The 20,031-nt window shown below is 44.0% G+C and overlaps 1 protein-coding gene across 4 annotated transcripts in view; it reads left to right on the top strand.

Annotated features, from left to right (window-relative positions):
• Positions 1-20,031, top strand: part of TSPAN18 (tetraspanin 18) — a 171,728-nt gene that overhangs the window by 88,231 nt on the left and 63,466 nt on the right. For all 4 annotated transcript variants that reach the window (XM_054198498.1, XM_054198499.1, XM_054198496.1 and 1 more), the window contains one exon: positions 18,605-18,735. The gene's annotated coding sequence lies outside the window, so the exon portion shown is untranslated. The remainder of the gene's footprint in view (positions 1-18,604; positions 18,736-20,031) is intronic.

Raw genomic sequence — 20,031 nt, 5'->3', positions numbered from 1 at the left:
AAGAGGATGAAGCGTGACAGGATTTTGACTCTGTTCAACATCTGAAAATCAGAAAATGAAGGGTTCTCGCAAAGCCTGTTCCCTACCTAAGTATGCCTGGATTTTTCCCAGCCCATCTGAGTCCTGCTGTTGTGCCTGCTGTCAGACAACAGTCCTTGTCTGGCCCATCTCGGGGATGGCAGTGAATTTGCAGCTTGTCACCTGAGGAAGTGACCAGGGCAAGGAAGTTCTAATTCCACCTCTCAGTTAGACCTCATTTTAGACTTCCTTGAAAATGTATCTGCGGCAGTCCAGGACGTGACTGGAGCGGATGGAGGAAAAGGATTAGGGATTCTGCCTAATCCAGCTCAAAACTCTTGACAGCACCCAACAGAAATGATTCCCTGGCTGCTTTTGCAGTCTACTCCCTCCTCAAAGCAAGGATTTGCCCCTGGCAGCTACTACCAAGTAGGGAGATGGAAGTCTGACTTTGTATCACTGAACAGCTCTGTGTTTCATGAGTATTTGGGGTTTTGTTTATTATCAGCTGTGTTTCATTTTGGAAACACGGCTGAATCCCTGAAATACAAGGCTCCTGTTTCCTTTGGGGAGGAGAGATTTGCAACTGTACATGTGATGGCAGGTGGTTTCTGGCAGCATGTTTTCCTTTCACATGTTTATGATTTTGACCAGGTTCAGAGCTGTTATTTGCAAAATCCTCTTCTCATCAGGCTAAAGTGCTTGAGAATTTCAGGACTGCTACCTTTTTTCTCTTTTTCCCATACTTCTTTTCCTCCCCAGCCACCTCCCGTTGCCTCTGCGCTGTGCTGAATGAACCCAGTTGCTCTTGCCTGCACCTGGTTGTTGACAGCAGCACAAAAGCCTCTCTGCAGAACAGCCCTGAGGAGAACAAGCTGTATCAAAGAGGTGATGGGGACGTTTTGCCGAGTGACCGACCTGGGTCGCTTAGTCTTGCTTGGACGAGCAAGGTGGTAGTTTCTACTCCCTGCCTTGCTGATACCCAAAGAGAATTTTTGCTGCTTCGGTTCACGGGGGAGGTTGCTGCCCTGGGGGTGTCCTGACTTGGGCAGAACAGGCTGTGCTTGCGGATCTGCGGGGCGCTGTTTTCAGTAAGCGAACACAGGAGAGGAAAAATGTCTTCCTTTTGTTAAAAGAATACAAAGTTGTATTCAGAGCTTACTCTTCCATTGTGTGTTAAGGATTTGATGAGTTTAGAGGAGTTTGGGTGCTTGTTGAAGTTTGAAAATACAGTATTTTGTTCTGAAAATACAGTATTTTGCTCTAAAGGCAATGTAGATAAAATGCAGTAGTTGGAAATAAATTTTTGAGAGCTGAATTTCTTAATGGAAATGAATTATTTTTTTCTTGCTTGCTTGCTACTGTTTCTGCTGGACTCGGAAGACAAATTAAAGTGAGACTAGAGCACTAGACTTGCAGTGTGAGGAAATGAGAAGACCCTTTTTGATCCCAAATGCTCAATCAAGAAGCATTTGCCAGGAATGCCAAATGGGATTTATTTGTCAAGTCCTAGATAGAGGCCAGCAGGGCCTGGAACCAAACAAAAGGAGGAGGTACCATACTATAAACTTGGATTCAACATATTCACTGTTAATCTTCTTTTACCTACATAATATGAAGGTTATTAACCTGACTGCAAAAGGACCTACTGGGGAGTTAAGTGTCATGCAGAGGGGATTATTACGTTTTGAAAAGAATTTGTGCTGGTGACTGTAACATAATGAATGTATTAGGTGCCTCTTTAGATCTTCTCTAAGTGGTAAAGAAGCATTGATCACCCGGTGTGATGGGGGTTGGGGAGCTTGTTTTTGATGTTTTAATACCAAGTCAAAAATGAGAGCTCAGAGTTCTTAATGAAAGGAACACATACATTTATTATTATTATTATTCATTTTTCTGTCTTAAAGAGACCAAGAGGGAGTTGGTGCAGAGCGGTGAGAAATAAATCATTAGCATCTTCACATTTGCACTGCAGATTAATCTGGGGAAATGAGGCTGGTAGTTTTTAAGCCTCTTGCATATTTGCCCAGGTGAACTTTTTAACTTGATCCCTCCTGTTACTTTTTTCTAACCAAAAAGCTTTCCACTTATGGATTTAAAAGGTCACAAGGTTAAGCAGAAATCTGAAGCCGGTTTATTGTATAAGTACCCTTAGCAGGCGTTTTGGCCAATGCTGTATGAAAGTTATTTTAAAGTTATTCTCTTTTTTTCCTTCCACTGAGCCTCTGAAGAGATGTGATTTTTATTTTTTTTTCATATGCCCGCTCCACTTGCCTCATGCTGGCTTTGCTGAACCTCACAAGGTTCTCAGAGCAAGAATGATTTTCTGATTGTTTCCAAGTAAACCTCCAGCCCGGGGGGGTGGGGGTGGCAATTTTATGCTGACCTCAATGTTCACTTTTTGTTTCTCCTGCGGGTCAGTACGTAACCGGGAAATCTTACAGCTGTCAGGAGCGGGTGGCAGATCTGAGCAAGGCTGTGTTGTGTGAGGAAAAGGAAAATGATGGCTGTTGCAATACAACACGGAGTGAGGGCTCTGGCTGAGGGAGCTATGTATTTAGAAATGCATCTTTAGTGGAGACACAAAACAGAGATCCTGACTCCTTATGAACACTAGAGATCCCCTAACACGTGTTGCAACAGCAAGCGCCTTAGCCAGGGTATCCGAGGTAATTAGTCAGTCTGCCTGCATTCCTCTTGCAGCCTCAATTAATTATGAGGCTCTCTTTAACTTCTGGTCAAAATCGTTCCGTAGTGGTGTTACAGGATGTTAACCAGCTGCCACCTACTGCTTCCATCGATACTTTATAAATACTCTACAAAGGACTTGAAAACAAGGTCTCTTGCTTGCGAGCGCAAGCCCTATTCCTGCTGATCTCTTCCTCCCTGAGCACTTGGTGTAAGAGAAGGATGACACGCTCCTGCCTGTACTGCTAGCAAATACAAATGCTACGGCAAGCAAATGCCTTAGTATGCTTCAAGGGGAAAGCTGTTGCTTTTAGCGTTTCCTCCTTTATCAACTGAAACGCGAACACAGGCCGGCAAAGAGACATATAAGCAGATTCAGTGGGAAGCGCTGTACTGAAATACATCTAGTGGTGGCAGTTTCTTGGGCAAGGTTGACAGGGAAAGTAGGTTGTATCTTTTATTAGGCCTATTGATATTGTTGGGGGAGGTAACCTTTTAAACATGCAAATGTGGTTTCTCATGTCTGAAATAGAAGCATCAGCCTTCAAAACTAAATAAATACATGTTGAGAACACTTTCCCTGAGTTTAGCAAAGTTATGTTAATCGCTTAGACCATCTGTTGAAGAAAATGTAGTTGTGAAGCTGGGATAGGTTAGGGGTATGTTGGGAAGTTGTTTGTCTCTCTAGGACAGAGTCAAGTGACCATTGTAAAACTCTTTGGGAACCGGGTTTTAATTGCTTGTTTTCCCTGGTGATGTTACAGTTCCTTTTTAAAAGTAACTAAGATTTTTTAAGTCTTTTCTTTAAAGATACATTTTCCGTGAAGCCCAAAAAACATGACTCGTTATCCTCATGACAGCAAAGCTCCTCAGTGTATCAGGAGGACAAGGCTGGGACCTTCCTCGCCTGCCTGAGCTGGGGGAGCTCCGAGGTGTCCAGGGCAAACTCTGACCAGCCTCCACAGCTGGGGGATGCAAGACAATTACACTGCAACTTTATCCTGAGGGGAAGCAGGGTAAGAAATACAACGAACAGAGTTAAAGTCAGTCACCCCGAGAAGTGTGGCTGGTTCCTAATGGACAGCTGGCTGAGCTTTTCAGCCTGACAGCATCTCTCCTCCCTAAACACATTGTGAAATGTTGAAATATGGCTTGGATGTCATTATGACACTGGCATTTCTTCAGGAGGAGCTGTCTGTTTGTTTAAATAAAGGCCCAAAGAAGGTGCTTGTTGTCCTAGGATTGCCTTTGACTGGTGACCCAAACAGGAGAAGAGAGTGTCCAGGGAAGGGACATCACAGAAGTGTGGCTGAGTGCTGGCAGAAATGTGATTAATCTTGACTAGACAACCATGACAGAGCCTCTTCCCAATTGTTGGACTCCACACTTAACGCTCAGTATATTTGTGACCACTCTCCTGTCCTTTTCAATTACCTTCTCTCTCATTTACGAAGACATTAGTCTTATTTGAATGCTTCGTTGTACCCCACCAATGTGCTAATGCAAGTTGTAATCTACCCTTGTTACAGCGTTTACTGCCAGTGAATCTCATGTAGGCCAGGAAAGATACAATATACAGGGAAAAGCAGTATTTAGCAAAAAGTAACCATCTGCTTAGGTTGCCCTGCTGCTTTTTGGAGATACCAAGTTCTTCATCTGGTCTTGTACCGGATCTGAAGAAAACAGTTGGAGTGTTTGAGACCACTGGTAAAATATACAGGAATTATATTAAGTCTCATGGTTGTTAACATTTCCCCAAATGTGTAATTTATGGAAGGCTGTGGAGATGAGATGTTGTGCTGCTGAGGTGCAACAAGCAGGGAGCTGTAAACCTTTTAGGAGGGGCAGGTGGCAGAACCCCAAATGAACGAATACGTGACCCAATGAAGAGTAACAAAACCCTCAGATTCTTTGGAAGGGAGGTTGTTCCCACCTTCTGCTGCTCTGGTTTCTGTGATTTAGCAGACTTCGTTGTTTAGTCAATGTGATTAGTGCCTCCCGCCTACTGCTGTGCTCTTAATTTTAGGTCAAGAGGAAGGGAATAAAGGCCTCTGTGTGAAACAAAAGATGTCACTTACTGTCCTCCATTGTTATGCCAGTAGATGACCTGATAAAGCAAATGAAACTCAGAATTGATGAGAGAAGTAGAACCATGAGGTTCTTAAATGTTGCAAAATCTCTGCAGCAACATTGGCTCCTGCCATTTTATTAGTGAGTCAAGGAAACCTAATGCTTTTACAGGATCTGTGGCTCTGGGAATTCTCTCCTTCAGAATAAGACCTTTCTAAAAATGTGTTTCCTGTTGCTCCCGGAGTAGATCTCATCAGAGTTGAACAGGGCCAGCTTTCCTTGTGTCCCATAACCTGCTGTTTTCCTCATGAACTCGAAGGCTCATGAAGTTTCTATCAGGAACTGCTGCTGTGAACCTGGGGGACTGAGGCTCCTTGGCGGCTGCCTGCTGCCTCTCCATGCAATACTGTGTTAAATCCAACAAATAATTGACTTAATTTACCGGTATAGAAAGGTCACCAATCTTCTTTTTCCAGCTGTCGTGTCCAGCTTGGGATTCCTGTCCTGCAGCTCTTTGAAAGCTCTTAGGGATTCTTGCAGAATCCACCTCTAGGAAGGTTTATATTTGCTTTTTTTTCAGTTGGAAAATAGTAGCAAATCAGGTGCTTTACATTTTTAAAGGGTTAAGGAGCGTTGTGCTGCAGTGAACTGAAAGTGTCAATTCTCTTCTGCAAATCAAGAGAATGAAATTATTATCTGGCATGACCATCTGCGAGAATGAGATTGAATAATGACATTAGTACATTCAAGTACAGATTCATTGACGTCAGATTTTGCCCAAATTGGGTGAGAGTAAATCAGACTACTTAGTCATCAAGTTTCATCATCTTGCCTCCATCACTCACTAATGGCTTATGCCTTGGGGATCAGCAGAATTATAACTAAAAATATTATCCTAATACACCTGATCAGTTACAGAATATAATACAAGAAAGAAAATGCCTTTTCAACCCCTGGTATAATTACTTATGTCTCTTCATGATGAATCATAAATGTTCTTGTGATAGCTACATGAATAATTTGTAGCAATTTTAAAATATAATTTTCTGTGTAAGTTCTGTTGACAAATTGCCTACAAATAGCTTATTGACTTCTCAATTGCGGGAGTTATTTGAAATTATTCATAGATTGTTTCTTGGTTTGCTGGTTGTTTACAAGCAATTCCTTTTTAGTATTCAGTGGCTGGTATTCAAGTGTTCAGCTTCCAGCTGCACAATTCAGTTTGTATTTTGACATATAGGTCACACAATAGTATTTCTGCTCCTTGACTAAATGCGTATAATTCATAGGATCTAGCTTCTTGCACGAATATTCGCATTGAATTACAGAATTCTTATTCTGCAGCCATTCTTTAACATTTGTTTAAAAATAATTGTTTCAGTTTCTGCTGGTAATCTTATTTACAAGAGTATTTATGGAAATACTAATACACAGTGGACATTACCATAAATGAACAAATTTGCTGTAAAGCTTCGGTTGTGCACTCAGCTGCATTCTTATTGCTTTAACTGTGTTTGCCCATCTTCTTTCTATGATATTAAAATATTAATCTTTATAATGCTTATTTTTTCACGATGTGGTGAAATTAAGCAATTATATGAAAAAGATCCACCTGTGTACTGTTAACAGTAATAAGCATTTCCTCTGGAAAACTGCATATGGTGACCTCTATCCTCGTGCTGGTTGCCCCCTGCCTTATGTGTGTCCTTCCATCTGATTTTAAAGGATTTTTCCTGTTAGATGTTCCTAGAGCCCCACAGTTCTGTTTAAAACCACAGTACCATGAATATTAAATCAATAGATAAATAAGATCCACTTCTCTAACTGGACAAGCCAAAGCCATTAAATGAGCGAGAGCCAGCCACTCTCCCGAGTCCCAATCTTCTTTCTGTGGTCTCACAGATCCCTTTCTCCCTTGCTCTCCCCAGCTGCCCCCCTGCTCCAGAGAGAGAAGATAAAGAGGCGAATGTGGAGACATTTCAGTCCAAGGATTGCATTGCAAAGCAACGAAGAGAGCATGTCTGAAATTCTTTTATACATTTCTAAAATAACAGTGAGAAGCACGCCCTCTTGCAGTTCAGAGATAAGGGAAAACTGCCCTTGAAGAACTAAAGTGTCCAAAATATAAAATTTCATTTCTCTTTCTTAGCACGTGCACCATTTTGAAAACACTTCTTTTATTTACTTTTTTCTTTGCATTTTCAAATAACCACAGTGCGATTCATTGAGTCTGGCCTCTCTGGATTCTGTTTGCTGTGTTTCCGTACACCTCTCACTGGTCCCTGGGGCTCGGGAGGGTGTTTATTACAAATGAATGTTTAATGTCTGCCTTGAAGAGCTACTTGTCTGGCTTGGATTTTCTGGTTGCAGTGCTCTGGAAACAGCCGCGCATGGAGAAGGGCCCTGTTGAGCGTTATCTGGGCAGAGAGATGCTCTTGTATCTTGCAGCTGGTTTTAGTGGGGGCTTTCTTGTCTTACTGGTTGGCAGTTCTTTGGCAGAGGAGAGCGTGGTGAGGAAGTGATACTGATTATTTTGTTTGACCTTCTTCATTGCCACTTAACTCCTGATACAGGAGTCTGCTGGCTGAGTGTGAGCTACGAGTTGAAGGAGATCGCTGACTCGCCTGGCCCTGGGTAAGAGCAGGACAGTGTGGCAGCCATTCAAAGGAGGTACTGAGGAAGAAAAACTCATGGTGAACCAAAAACTTCCTTCACCAGTCTTGTTTCTGAGGCTATGTCCAAGGGGAAATGAGGCCTCTGGTTCTAGACATTTCTCCTGTAATGTTGCTCTTACCACTTTCATCCACGATGGCAGCTGGTGCCTGAAACTTAGTTGTCCTCACCTACCTTTCATTTAAATGCAGCTAGTTTATGTTGTAGGTAGGAGATACGGTGGGCTGAATGCTTTAGTAACGTGTCTTTGAAGCTCTGGCAAACTCACTCCAAGGTGTAGTTAGGTGAAGGATAGTCATACTACATACACACCTTAGGGACAGGATGCCATCCAGGGGGACCCTCAGGCTCGAGGAGTGGGCCTGTGTTAATCCCATGAGGTTCAACAAGGTCAAGTGCAAGGTCCTGCAGCTGGGTCAGGGCAACCCCCAGTATCAATACAGGCTGGGGGGTGAAGGGATTGAGAGCAGCCCTGAGAAGAAGCACTTGGGGGTGTTGGTGGATGAAAAGTTGGGCACGAGCTGGCAATGTGCGCTTGCAGCCCAGAAAGCCAACTGTGTCCTGGGCCGCATCAAAAGCAGCGTGGCCAGCAGGTCGAGGGAGGTGATTCTGTCCCTCTACTCCGCTCTGGTGAGACCCCACCTGGAGTACTGTGTCCAGCTCTGGAGCCCTCAGCACAGGAAAGACATGGATCTGTTGGAGCGGGTCCAGAGGAGGGGCACAAAAATGATCCGAGGGCTGGAGCACCTCTCCTATGAGGAAAGGCTGAGAGAGTTAGGGTTGTTCAGCCTGGAGAAGAGAAGGCTCTGGGCAGACCTTATTGCAGCCTTTCAGTACTTGTAAGAAAGATGAGGACAAACTTTTTAGCAGGGCCCGTTGCAATAGAAGAAGGGGTAATGGTTTTAAACTAAAAGAGGGAAGATTTAGACTAGATATAAGGAAGAAATTTTTTTACAATGAGGGTGGTAAGACACTGGAACAGGTTGCCCAGAGAGGTGGTAGGTGCCCCATCCCTGGAAATATTCAAGGTCAGGTTGGACGGGGCTCTGAGCAACGTGATCTAGTTGAAGATGTCCCTGCTTATTGCAGGGGGGTTGGATTAGGTGACCTTTAAAAGTCCCTTCCAACGCAAACTATTCTATGATTCTATGATCTGTCTTTCATTACTGTCTGGAGACTGACTTGGTTGTGTCTTGGAAGAGGTGTCTGGTGCTTTGCTTGGGTCGACCGGAGCTGTGTAAGTGTTGAGAAACCTCTCAAAAGCTGAAACCAATCAGTACGGCTTGATTGCACAATCAGTGCCAAAGAGCAAGTTTTCACGGCCTCCTAAGGCTTCGTCCTTTCTCCCAGTTGCTGGGCTCACTTCCCATGTGCCAGAAAACATTTCTCAGCTAGTGGAAATTATTTATTCATGGTCCTAGCTTGAGCTGTCTGCAGGCTTCTGTATCTTGCCAACTGGTAGCCAGACATTAGAGCTGACTTAAGTAATCACGGATTGTAAGCAGCAGCTTTCACCAGGTGAGTCAAAGGGAACAAAGTTTTCCCCTTGGAGGAGCTCTCTTATCATAGTTAGGAGCTGCTTTTTAAGGGCCTTTAAACACCTAACTCCATCCAAAATGAAATACGGCTGTCCAGAGCAGGTAATGCTCTCTCAGCAGCTACGCCATAACTGAGTTGGGAGCCTTTTTGTGCTTGTGTGTCCAAGAGTCCAAAACAAATAATGCAGCAGAGAGTTTTTGTGCAGTTGATAGTTTCCTTGTCGTGGTTTCCCGATTGCAATCCCTGCCTAATTAGCTGGGATGCTGCCTCCTCTGAACTCTTGTGAAATGGTGCAATGAAAAGCTAAGTGCTAGGAAAAGCTCCTGTGGCTGATTGTATGGGCAATAGGCTGATTTTACTTCATACCCTGTCTTAGTCAAACTCTTTTACAGATAGCGTTGGGCTTTCCTTTGTCCCTGTCTCTCAATCTCACTGTTTCTAGTCTGGCACAAAATGCTGAAGTGCAGATGTGCCACTTATTGAAATGCTGAAGAAAAAAAAAAAGCACGGGGGAAGGTCAAAAGCAACAGGAAAGGCAATGTTCATTTTCAAGACATATCTTTGCAGGCAGCTCTGTAATAGAAAATCAGAATACGTGGTCTTGGTTGGAAAGAATAGCCCCTGCAATGGCAAAGAGTATTTGCGGTCCCATTGTCAGGAAGAAACCTGGGAGTCAGAAGCCCTCTCTATTGCTCAGGCTGATAAAAAATTGCATTTTGGCTTCCACAGTTCATTACATGACCAGGCTCCAAAAGAAACATAGCCATTAATATCAGCATGTGCAGTATTTTGGAAACACTTTTAAAATTGTGGGGTAAATGAGCACGGCAGAAGTCCCACCATTTATTTCAATGACATCTAAAAGTTTTGGGAATCGGTCAGATTTTTATTTTTTTTTTGTGCTTCACTTGAAACACTTTCAGAGGGCTGGGTTTTCAGAACAGCTAAGCATTTCTTGCCTGAGGAGTCTTGGCTACCCAGCCTGAGACATTTGAATAGATGCATCCCCAAACCACTGACCACTTCTGAAAACTTTGTGCTTTGCAGTGAAGCTTCTCCATGTCCATCTGTTTGGGATCTGGTTGTGCTCCTGTTGCAGACACAGAGTTTTGCCCTCAGTTTCAATGGAATTGTTGTTTCCCTTGGCTATCCCTCCTCCTCTTGTGTTCACCAGACTCCGAAGTGCTCCTTCACTAATTGCCCAACAGAGTCCTCCAAAAGGGTATTCTCTGACAATACAGTGCGTTTACAACAGAAAATGTTGTCTCACATTTTAATAACTGTATTAATAAAGCGAGAAGGCGATGTTCCTTTGCTGATGCACTGTGACAATAAGCTAAGAGCTTGCTTTCAGAGGAGTGTCATCCCGTTTCTCCAGTTCTGGGAGATCCTTTGGGAACTGGGTTCGTTCAGCATTGTCGCAGATCCTGCAGAGTATTTTGTTCTGCCTGTGCCCTGTAACAACAACAATACTCCTTGAACTAAGCTGCCTGACCAGCTCCATGCTTGCCAATTCCATTATGCTACCCTGCTTTAGTTTAAAGCTGTTGAAGGAGAGAGCAGAAGAGGAAACCAGGGGGCCAGATAGGGGGAAAAGCAGCTGAGGAAAAATATTTACAAACAGGGGACATGCCCTAGTAGTGAAAACTGGTATAAGTCCTCAAAAGCACCATCATGAGAAAATACCAACAAGAAATAGCCACCTCTCCCTAGCCAGTCCATTCTGATGTGCTATAATTTTGCTGAATGCCACACAGTATGAAATGGATTTAAGGTGCTTGTACAACTGAGGCTTAGCTAAGGAAAAAATTACCTCATCTCTATAGTTCTACCATGTCCTGGAATTGCTAATACATTTAATGGTAGTCATTTTTCTTTTGGACCATTGAAAAGTTTCGACCATTGCATTCCAGAAAAAAAGTCTGTTAGATTTGCTTTTTTCTGAAGGATGGGTGATCAGAAGTAAAAAGAAAAACTTGGCTCTTAAAATATCACAATTTTATATTTTTATTTCCTGTGAGAAGAAGAAAAGAACGGATGTATCCCTTTGCCTTGTGCTAACTTGGAGGTCTTCCTTGTCTTCTGTTGCTGTTTGCTTGGCTGACTCTGTACGTTCTTCATCCCTTCCAGTTACTGGCTTTCTGTGATGAATAGGTGCCTTTCTGTTTTGCAGACAGAGTAGACCCTTTTGAGGCCTTTAAGATTTATGTTGTTAATAGTATTTACATTCTGGCATCTAATTCTTGATGCTTGAAAATCAAGTATCTATTTCTGTAGGGCTCAGCTCTTCATTTGCTGCAGTTTCCTCCCATGAACAGCCCTACTGCATAATGACAATATAATTTCCAACTAAGCCAGTTAAACTGTACTTCCATGTGTGGTTTGTGTTTTTGCTGGCTTACATGTTCCAATGAAGTTTTCTTGCTGATCTCTTTAGAGCTGCCCTAATTTGACTGACGTGGACAGGAGTTGTATTCGCACTGTACTCTTCTACGGTAGCCTTTATTCAGAGGTTAAGTTCGGTAACTTGCAAAACTCAAGTCTTTGTTGTGGTTGATTTGCACCAATGCACCGCTAGAGACACTGCAAATTCTATGAAGGCAGCAGTTAAGAACAGCAGAAGGTTGGGACACTGAGTGACAGAGGTTAGGGTGGGCGAGGAGACCTGACCTGCTCAGTGGGGAAAACAAAGAAGGGTACGAGGGGAGAGGGTGGTGTCCTCCGGGTCTTGGAAAATCACGTTCCTTTTCTCTTTGCACTTTGCAATCTGATTTCTTGTGCCAATCACAAGATTCATTAGTCTGAAGGGCCAAAACCTTTGAGCCATTCGCTAGATGTTTGGAATATGATGAAAATGCCAAGACGCACGGTATGTAATAGCTTTGTTACTATGGGAGGATATAGGCAGAGTTGCAGGCACTGGAATGGAATTTTGCAAGCTTTTACTTTTCATTTCAAGAGGATAATGGAACAGCATTGCATATCCTTTTCCATAACTGGCGGTGGCTTTCTCTGTGGCCTTTTCCATGTCATTATTGGGTTTTGTGTGCTTTTTCCTCTTGAAATACTGCTGCTAAGCCCTTTAAAATTAATGTGTCTTTCAAGAAAAACAATCAGGTCTTAAGAGGCATTTTTTGGGGGGGTGGGAGGAATCTGGAGTTTGTTTAAAGAAAGGGGATCTGGAGAAGATAAAGCAGAGATATCAGCTATGCAAAACTAATGATGCATTCCGAAAGAGAATTGAAGAGCTATACGACTCCATGAAATGCACCACCTCATATTAGCTTTTTCACTGAGGAATCTTTTGAAGGACCAGAATACCACACGCAGGTATTATACATAAAACTCTGTAATGCATAAGAGTGTATTTGGATCTAACACTGCACGAGGAAGCCCACGGCACTCTCATGGAACAAAAAAATGCCACTAAATTCCCTAAGCAGGAATCAAAGCCTTTCCAAAGTAACCCGGCTACCAGCAGATGCTTGAATTGCTAGCAATAGACATACACCCTCACTGCACACACTGTGCGTGCTGCCTTGAATGTCGGTTTTCTTTCCACCCTTGGATGCTTCTGTAATTCTGGGAACATCCTGCCCAAAGGTGTCAATGTGTCTGCTGAGGTGAATCTGAGGAAAGAGGTACGAGAGGCAGATGAGAGCCTTAGAAAAGCCTGGTACAAACCAGCCAGAATGTCAGAGCTAATAGCGACAGCTTGGATGTGAAAACCCAAGCGCTGTGCCACAGTGTCCCAGGGATCAGCCAGCCCTTTATTTGAGGGAAGAGGAGAGAGCAGCAACAGCAAACCTATATTAACAGGTCAAGCTGACAGAAAGTATTATTCCTGAGTCAAACCAGAAAGAAAAACTTGAAAAACAGTTAGATTAACCCTTGTTGTTTATGCACTATAGATATTTCAAACCCAAGAGAAACTAAGGAAGTGGTGGTTCTTGTTAAAAGATGATGTAAAATGATTGGAAATTGCTATTAATAATGCAAATACTTCTGTTAGGCAACCTGCTTCCTCAGAGTAGGTAATTTAGTCCTATTGCTCAGGAAGTGCCATTGTTGGGTTTTTTTCCAATAGGTGTAGGGCACGGAGGGCATTTGGATTAACGAGAGGCAGAGATGGTGGGAAAATACTCCATTATCCTTAGCCTTTGGTAAGGCTGGGTAATTAGTGAAACCTTTGCAAGAAGTATCTTTCATTTCAATGTAATTGCAAAATAATTGTCTCATCTGGTAGGGGATATCATCTGTGTTGATTGATAACACACAGGTAATATATGAAACATCTGCTTCAGAAGTACCAGCACTAGCATAGTTCTAACAGAGCTGGTCAGCTGAAGGCCCCACGATTGGGTATATTAAAAACGCATACGACATGGCACATACCAGCATTTGCTGTACATTTTAAAGGGGGGAAATTGGCCTCTCTGGGGCAGTTTTTGGGTGCTAGCTGAGAATTCCTTGTGCTCATTTATAGCAGAATCCTGAAGCTTCCTCCCCTGGAAAATGAGAAGCACATGAATAGGTTGTGGACTGTGATTTTGAGGATGAACTTTACAAGCTGTAAAAGAAACGACTTTCAAGGAAAGACAGGAGAATGAGAAAGGGAAGAAGAGTGATCTCCATGCTAAAGGAACAGGCAATAGGCTTGAGATGGAGGATGTTCTCTTCCCAGTTCCGTCACGGGCTTCCTGTCTGATCTTTACCACCAGTATCTCTCTGGGTTTCTACTTCCCATCTATAACAAGGGAAGTATTAGTATTTCCTTTTTTCCTGCTTTTTGTGTGTTTAGGCAGCAAGCTCTTTCAGCAGGGGGCTCGTTCATGCTGTGCACAGTAAAAAGCTTAGTTTTGTGGTGCCTCATGGGACTCTTGCGATACAAATAGTAACAAAGAGGCAGGAAGATGTCCAAAGGTGTGGTTTTGGAAAAGTGGCTGGTAGTTTACTACTTTCTTTCTTTTTTTTTTTTTTTTTTGGGGGGGGGGGAGGGGAGGAGGGGATGGGGTGGTGGGTGGGGCAAATTCCTTTGCCTTAGAAGCCAGGGAAGTTAGTGCATTCCTGAAACGTAGCTTTTAGTAGCTTGGGACAGTTCAGTGTGATGCTCAGTAGGCTCCATGGCTTCTCCCTGGTAGCAATCCCCTGTCGCAGCGGTTACCACGACTGCACCACTGCTTGCCGTTCTTGTCATTGACCCAAATCGGGTAGTTTTTCCGTTGCAGGGAATAGGAAATAATCTACGTGATTTTGTTAGAATTGGGTGGTACTTGTGAGTGTTAACGGTTAAGCAGCCGGCAGTGCTGATGGGGAAACCAACAGGGTAAAGGAGGTGGATTTGGTCAGTGTCTGATCTTGTCATTTGGTGTGCACACCTAGATGTGTGCTGGCTGTTCACGTTCCCCACAGCATGCTGAATAAATGTCTCTCTCTCTCGCACACATACACACTTATATATCTAAACACAGGTTTCGGAGGTGTGTCAGATCAACCCGGGGCATTGGATGTTGTGACCTACGGTCCCCCGGGCATAATTTCTGTGGGAAAAAGTTACTCTGCTAGAGAGGTTTGTATCTTTCACTTCCAGGCATCGTGGCGATACTGTTTTCAGCAGGGCAAACTGTGGTTTGCCCAGAGTCTGGTCTGTAACTGGAGCTGCATCTGCTGCTCCTGGGAATGCCAAGCCTCGCGTCTGATCTGGAATGCCAATGAGCCCATATAAAGCTGTTAATGTCTGTGTGAGGTTTTTAGTCCTCATTACCAACCTGATAGAAAGATAATTCCTCAGCTGCTGTTCCAACCTGTGGGATTTTACCCACTTAATTAATTTTCTTTCTTGTTAAAGAAGATCTCTTTTTATGCACAAGAAGCTGGGCTTGACTTGCTTTTGAGGGACTCTTCTCATGTCTGTATCAAAGGCACAGAGGCCCCAGGAGTTGGAGGGTGAGCCCTAGGGGCAGCGTGCCTGTGGAGGCTGAACTTGGAAGCGCTGCCTTGTGTGCTGAGGGCAAGCTCCTGGAGGGGAGCCAAGCCTACACGGCAGAGGGGACCCTGCTCCCCTTCCCCGCTCCCCCCTCTTGCCACCACTCAGCAATAAAATGGAAGCTTGAGACATGACCAAAGGATAACAAACTGGATGCTGAATGCCTGCTGAGAGTTAAAAATGCCAGCCTACACCACCCTCCCCAACCTTTCAGCGTGTCAGCAAGCTGTCTATGTAAATAAATACACATATCAAACAATAAGCAGATGCCTTTTTAACATGCACTATTTCAGGCTGAGATATTCCTTTCTGGTGCAGCTCATCGCAGCATCTGTCAAGCTAATGGCAACTCCACAGCTCCCTTTCAGTTGTATTTAATGCGCAAAGATTTGTGTTGTGGTAAGTGTAAAATATAATGAGGAATTGGCTTGTTTTACATCTGTTTTGGTGTTACTTGTGATGTATAAATTGTTAAATGGGAAAGCTTTGTGTTCCTCCTGACCTCTGTGTCAGTATATAGTGCAAACTCTTGTTCCTTATGCTTGATTAAATGGCTTTATACAAGCATGTGTATGATTGTAGAAGTATACAAGGAGGAAAAAAAAAAGTATATCAGCATCGGGGCCCCAAAGCAAACAAACACTGAAGTGGGGAGGAAGCTGTGATGAGGGTTGGATTCAAAGTAAAAATTAAAAAAAAAAAGCTCAATTCCAGCAGAGTTTCTTGTACCCCTTAAATCGAACCGAACTCAGGAGCCACAGAGTCTAAAGCCCCAAGGGTGTCTCTTAGTGCAGTGTTGTGGAAGGGGCTGGGTCAGATGAGCTGCTAGGTCAGATCTTGTCTAATCCAGGGTCTTGTCTCTGATAGCAGCCAGCAGTGATTAGAGAAAATGTGAGACCAGGGCAACTATCAGGAGAAATCCCATGTTACGCCTGTGTTTATTTTTGTTTTCATATTAAAAATGCATTGAGCTCAGATGACCCATCGTCTACTGGCTCTACTCCTCTTTTGAAAATTCACCTACAGGGCTAAAGGATTGTTGAATCCTGTGGTGCTGCTGTCCTTCTCCATCAGCCTCAAAAAAGGTGCCTGGTTTTTATTGTCCTTATTCATGTTTCACACATGCTACTGCTTTTGACCTAGCCAGATATAAAGGAATCACAATTTAAAAAAAAAAACACAGATTGTTTATGCAGGCAACAAGTCTTGAAGATAGCTTTCTGTCACACTTTTCTGAGCTCTGTTGAAAGAAAGGGGAATATTCCCACTGCTTGAGACACTCTGAATTGGATTAGATATAAACAAAGCAGGGGGGAGGGGAGAGGCATGATCCTCGACTGGAGAGGAGGATTTAGATGACCAGAGATATCTTCTGTTTCTTAATGTTCCTTGAATAGAGATGATTGAAATCTCTCATCTGAGCAAGTATGCACAGAAGACAAAATACAATATTAGTGACCCTAAATATATTAGAGCGCTCTGCTTCCGATCACAGCGGTACATCAGCTGGAATAGTAATAGGGAATGAATGGGTTTTGCCTACATGGACAGCACTGTTCTTCCCTAATGGAAAGGGAAAATTGGTACTCAAAATACCATTGAATCAAATTTTTGATGACTCTCAGTACACCTGCCTGTGACACTTTCCACCTTGTGGTTTCAGAGCACTTTACAGACTTGAATAAATTAATCTTTTTTTTTTTTCTCACTGTCTTCAAAGGCTGGGGAGTTACTATCCAATACTGCATGTCTGAAAGGACTAGGACTGCATCCAATAGGATAGGTTTCTATTAGGCAGCAGACACTTTGTCTTGTGCAGAAGTATATGGACATATGCATTTTCCACATGCAAGCACCTGCACCTCTCAAATCCTTGCCCTTCCCCTTTAAAGAAGCTAGGCCATGCTTGGTATGCGTGTATTTGAAATGCCAGGTTGTACAGAGCAGGGAAGAGGCTTGTAAACAAACACCCGCAGGAGAACCAAGCTGAGCTGAAAGTGTGCAAGTCCACTAGAGACAGGGGCAAGGAGAACATCTGCCTGAGCACCTGTTTGGTGGACCGCTGCCCTGCTCACTAGACTGTGCTGCTCCTCTAGTGCCCATAAGATGAATGACCAGGGTGCAGAGTGCTCCTCGGCAGGGTGTCTCAGGCTGGACACAGTGTGCAGTGCTCCTGTGTCCCACTGAGCCCCTCTCCCTTGTCCTGGGGAAATGTGAAATAGCGCTTCTGTGGAGGGGAGCAGGGGGTGCTGACAGAGGGCTGATAGTCGCGTGCACGGCAGGAATTTCCTTTCATGTGGTCTGGTGTGACATTAGCGCTTCCCAGCTGGCTTATTAGTGGCTTTGTAATCTACTGGACTGACAAATAAATGCTAGTTTAGCTCAGCATGGCTGTCTTCTCCAGAGAGCATGACAGAGAAGGGGACCTTGAGATGTCCGGCTGTAGCCCCGTCTCAGTGTCTTACTGCTGGGTGGACTTGCTGTGAAAGGACCTTCTCTCCCAGCTTTTCACCTTGACCCTGGAAGAGTTACTAAGTGCTGTTCTGTAGGGAGGGCACTGATGCTCCCCGATGCCGCAGGTGGACAGTTGGCATTGGCTTTGGGATGCTGGAGGGGCTGGGACAGGACGGAGGGTTTTGATTTCAAAAGAGAGCAAAGCAGCAAGGTAGGCTTGGAAGGAGAGAAGTAATACTATGAAATGGATTTGTGTGGCGCCAGCTTCATATCTGAATGGGAGCTGTCAGGGAGAACGAGATGCAGACTCGGTGCTGTTCTCCAGAGAGAAGCCCTTACAGAGCAATTGCTCTGTTAAGTGCTGGCTCCACCTCTCTGCCCCAGGTCTGGCTGACTTCTGCTGACAAGAACTGGCATGATCCCTCATCCTTTCCCACTGGTCTTTCCTGCCTTTCTCCAGGCTCTGATTTACCTTCTTTTGCTTGCTTATTGCTTTCACCACCTGAGCATCTCCCACTGAACCCTTCTTCTTCTGGGTCTCTGTTGGTATCTTCATCCCACGCTTACCTGCCTCTTGGCTCCATCACCTTGCCCTCTTTTCCATCCTCAGTCTTTTCTGGCTCCTTCCATTCAGCATACAGTGGTACTCTAACACCTATCCAGTAAGTGAAGATGTGTGTGCACATTGTTGCATACAATACAGGAAGGCGTGTATGTCTTAAATGTTTAACTACCTTTGTTTTCAGGCACTGTTCTGGGACTTGCCTTTGGGGGACTCACAGCATGTCTTCCTGGCGTTCCTGTCCTCTCCTGTTTCCCTGGTGACTCTTCCCTGCTGCACAGGGGAGCAGGAGGGGATGATGCAGAGCAACTCTGTTGTTCCTCTCATATTCTTCTAGAAATAGTCCTGTTCCTCCTTCTGCTTTCTGGTCAAAGCCCTTTTCTGGCCAGTCTAAATGGTCTGGAAAGTAAGGAGGAAATTTTGCCTTTAGTCCAGACCTTGCCAGAGACTTCAGGGTCTCTGGCAGATGCTTCCCCTCACTTCCTTCACATGCGCAAGAAAGAGTTCATCTTTACCTAAGTGGGAAGAAGTGAGTAAAACAAGGTCACAGACTTCTCCTCAGGCCCCATATGGAGGTGTGTGCCTTACCTATTTGTCATTGCTGTTTCTGACAGGTTGACCAGCCTGGATCACGGTGCTAGGGACCTGAAGCAAGGACCCTGACTGACGCATGTTGAGTACCACCCGACTTCTTGAGGAGAACAAGTATTTCTCTGAAGGCCTGTCCCTTCAAAGCAGCACGCAGGTAAGGCAGACAGCCCTCCTCATGCTGAGGCTCTGCTGCTGCTGGCTCTGGCTTGCTGCAGCGGACTCGGCAGAGGATTTTTTCCATTCATTTGGCTCAAGAGGGGCTTTGTCACCTCTGCCTGCCATATCTCCAGGGGTGAATCCTTACATTGTATTTATAAAGCACGGGGAATGTTTTTCAGCAAAAATGTACTTTCAGAGGACCAAGACTGCTCGTGTAGTTGAGATAAATATAGGCTAAAAGTGTGGGAGGAATATGCTGAAAAAAGAAAAAATGTTACATATAAGGTATTAATAGAGCAATACTTTGTCTTCTTGTTCTAAAATAATTTTATATTGAAAATTACCTTTATTTAAGCAGAAAGCTTTTCAAGAAAAGGAAGAAAGAAGTGTAGGGGGTGCAGAAGGGCTAAGCAAGAAATTAATTAAATCATTTCATTTTCAACTGGGTAAGATATTTCAGGTCATCCAAAAGTGTGGGGGGGGGGGGGAAGGAGAACCAAACAGAAGAGCCCTGCAGCTCTAATCGTAATGACTCATGGAAACCAGATCTAGAAAAGATGAGGCCCTTTAGTCCAAACCCTTAATCCCCTACTAGTATGTAACATCATTCCCAGCAGCGTCTACCAGTCCTGTTTTAAATGATGGGATTTTCCCTTGTCCCCTTGGGATACTATTCCACAGTCTAATAGAATTAATCTGCTTACTTCTCTTTCAATCCCTGACCACTGCAGATGCAATTAGTAGTAGGCGATGGAAGGATTCTGTTTTCTATGCTGTATTATGAAGGCTTAGGGCTGTATTGTGTTAAACCAGACATCAGTTGCAAGCATGTATGCATGAGCGTGGCTTATCTGTCAGTACTCATTACAGCCCTACAAACAGCTCTGAACTACAGAGTTCTCAGACTCGCAGGAGCTTTTCTGCAATGGTAACTCAGGATCTGATAAGGCACAGACTAATGTATTTGAATGCCTGTGAGAAAGACGGTATGATTGGAAACGAAAGTGAAATGCAAAGTCATATGCTGCTTGTGCTAGAGGCTCTCTGAGGCAATTTACTTCTCTGTTTCTGGAGCGTTCTCTGACCTCATTTTTGATTTCTCTCTCGGACAAGTTGGTAGGAACTGTATGAAATAGCTTTTTGCTGTGTGTGGTGCTGCTGGAGGTACGGCTGCACCTTTCCATCTGTGAATTTCAGGCCTGTCTTAGATTAATATTGTGGACTTCTGCTGATGTTTGCAAAGGCTCTGGTCAAATAACCAGATGAATATAAAGTCAAATAAATTGGAGAT

Source organism: Rissa tridactyla, chromosome 4, assembly GCF_028500815.1.
Source record: "Rissa tridactyla isolate bRisTri1 chromosome 4, bRisTri1.patW.cur.20221130, whole genome shotgun sequence".
Taxonomy (NCBI): Eukaryota; Metazoa; Chordata; class Aves; order Charadriiformes; family Laridae; genus Rissa; species Rissa tridactyla.
The sequence above is the reverse complement of the archived record's forward strand: the minus strand, read 5'-3'. Positions and strand labels throughout refer to the sequence as shown.